We start from the raw sequence: 3,205 nt of genomic DNA, 5'->3' as shown, positions 1-3,205 counted from the left end.
GAGGTAGGAGGGGGCGAGGTGATGGAGAGCCTTGAAGCCCAGGGTGAGGAGTTTCTGCCTGATGCGCAGATTGATCGGTAGCCATTGGAGGTTTTTGAGGAGGGGAGTGATATGTCCAGAGCGTTTCTGGACAAAGATAATCCGGGCAGCAGCATGAAGTATGGATTGAAGTGGAGAGAGACACGAGGATGGGAGATCAGAGAGAAGGCTAGTGCAGTAGTCCAGACGGGATAGGATGAGAGCTTGAATTAGCAGGGTAGCGGTTTGGATGGAGAGGAAAGGGCGGATCTTGGCAATGTTGCGGAGCTGAGACCGGCAGGTTTTGGTGACGGCTTGGATGTGAGGGGTGAATGAGAGAGCGGAGTCGAGGATGACACCAAGGTTGCGGGCTTGTGAGACGGGAAGGATGGTAGTGCCGTCAACAGAGATGGGAAAGTCAGGGAGAGGACAAGGTTTGGGAGGGAAGACAACGCTTACCATGTGCCAGGCCCTGTTCTAAACGCTGGGGTAGATAATAATAACAATAATGGTATTTGTTAAGCGCTTACCATGTAATAACAATAATGGTATTTGTTAAGCGCTTACCATGTGCCAAGCCCTGTTCTAAACGCTGGGGTAGATAATAATAACAATAATGGCATTTGTTAAGCACTTACTATGTGCCAAGCCCTGTTCTAAACGCTGGGGTAGATAATAATAACAATAATGGTATTTGTTAAGCGCTTACCATGTAATAACAATAATGGTATTTGTTAAGCACTTACTATGTGCCAAGCCCTGTTCTAAAAGCTGGGGTAGATAATAATAACAATAATGGTATTTGTTAAGCACTTACTCTGTGCCAAGCCCTGTCCTAAACGCTGGGGTAGATAATAATAACAATTATGGTATTTCTTAATCGCTTACTATGTGCCAAGCACTGTTCTAAACGCTGGGGTAGATAATAATAATAATGGTATTTGTTAAGCGCTTACTATGTAGATAACAATAATGGCATTTGTTATTGCACTGACTGTGTGCCAAGCACTGTTCTAAACGCTGGGGTAGATAATAATAACAATTATGGTATTTCTTAATCACTTACTATGTGCTAAGCACTGTTCTAAATGCTAGGGTAGATAATAATAATAATGGCATTTGTTATTGCACTGACTGTGTGCCAAGCACTGTTCTAAATGCTGGGGTAGATAATAATAACAATAATGGTATTTGTTAAGTGCTTACTATGTGCCAAGCCCTGTCCTAAACGCTGGGGTAGATAATAATAACAATTATGGTATTTCTTCATGGCTTACTATGTGCTAAGCACTGTTCTAAATGCTGGGGTAGATAATAATAACAATAATGGTATTTGTTAAGCGCTTACTCTGTGCCAAGCACTGTTCTAAGCTTTGGGGGGATACAAGGGAATCAGGTTGTCCCATGGGGGGGCTCACAGTCTTCATCCCCATTTGACAGAGAAGGGAACTGAGGCCCAGAGAAGTGAAGCGACTGGCCCCAAGTCCCACAGCTGACCAGTGGCAGAGGCGGAATTAGAACCCAGGACCTCTGACTCCCAGAGCCCCGCTGCTTCTAGGCCCCGCCCCAGCATGGCTCAGTGGAAAGAGCCCGGGCTTTGGAGTCAGAGGTCCTGGGTTCAAATCCCGACTCCTCCACTTGTCAGCTGTGTGACTTTGGGCAAGTCATCGTGGCTCAGTGGAAAGAGCCCGGGCTTTGGAGTCAGAGGTCCTGGGTTCAAATTCCGACTCCTCCACTTGTCAGCTGTGTGACTTTGGGCAAGTCACAGTGGCTCAGTGGAAAGAGCCCGGGCTTGGGAGTCAGAGGTCACGAGTTCAAATCCCGGCTCTGCCAACTGTCAGCTGTGTGACTTTGGGCAAGTCACTTCACTTCTCTGGGCCTCAGGTCCCTCATCTGTAAAATGGGGATGAAGACCGTGAGTCCCACGTGGGACAACCTGATTACCTTGTATCTACCCCAGTGCTTAGAATAGTGTCTTGCACATAGTAAGCACTTAACAAATACCAACATTATTATTATTATTATTATTATTATTCTCTGGGCCTCAGTTTCCTCATCTGGAAAATGGAGATGAAGGCTGTGAGCCCCCCCCGTGGGACAACCTGATCACCTTGGATCCCCCCCAGCGCTTAGAACGGTGCTTGGCACATAGTAAGCGCTTCACAAATGCCATTCTTATTCTTTTTTATTTTTTCTCTAGGCCTCAGTTCCCTCGCCTGTCAAATGGGGATGAAGACAGTGAGCCCCACGTGGGACCACCGGATCACCTTGTAACCTCCCCGGCGTTTAGAACGGTGCTTTGCCCATAGTAAACGCTGAATAAATGCCATCATTATTATTATTATTATTATTATTATTATCATCATCATTATTATCATTCTCTCCTAGGCCCCGCCCCTTCTCCCTCAGGCCCCGCCCACGCTCCCTCAGGCCCCGCCCACGCTCCCTCAGGCCCCGCCCACTCTCCATCAGGCCCCGCCCACTCAACCTAAGGCCTCGCCCCTTCTCCCCTCAATCAATCAATCAATCGTATTTATTGAGGACTTACTGTGTGCAGAGCACTGGACTAAGCACTGGGGAAGTACAAGTCGGAAACATATAGAGACGGTCCCTACCCAACAGCGGGCTCACAGTCTAGAAGGGGGAGACAGAGAACAAAACCAAACATACTAACAAAATGAAATAAACAGAATAGATAGGTACAAGTAAGATAAACAAACAAATAAATAAATAGAGTGGTAAATATGTAGACCCCGCCCGTTCTCCCTCAGGCCCCGCTCGCGCTCCCTCAGGCCCCGCCCACTCTCCATCCGACCAACGCCCCTTCTCCCTCAGACCCCGCCCCTTCCCCCCAGGCCACGCCCACGCTCCCTCAGGCCCCTCCCACTCTCCATCCGACCCACGTCCCTTCTCCCTCAGACCCCGCCCCTTCTCCCCCAGGCCACGCCCACGCTCCCTCAGGCCACTCCCGCTCTCCCCCAGGCCCCTCCCACTCTCCATCAGAACCACGCCCCTTCTCCCTCTGGCCCCGCCCCTTATCCCTCAGGTCCCGCCCATGCTCCCTCGGGTCCCTCCCACTCTCCATTAGACCCCCGCCCCTTCTCCCTCAGGCCCTGCCTACTCTCCCCAGGCCCAGCCCTTATCCCTCAGGCCCCGCCCCTTCTCATTAGGCCCCGCCCCTTCTCCC

Source organism: Tachyglossus aculeatus, chromosome 19, assembly GCF_015852505.1.
Source record: "Tachyglossus aculeatus isolate mTacAcu1 chromosome 19, mTacAcu1.pri, whole genome shotgun sequence".
NCBI lineage: Eukaryota > Metazoa > Chordata > Mammalia > Monotremata > Tachyglossidae > Tachyglossus > Tachyglossus aculeatus.
This window is presented reverse-complemented; position numbering follows the sequence as displayed.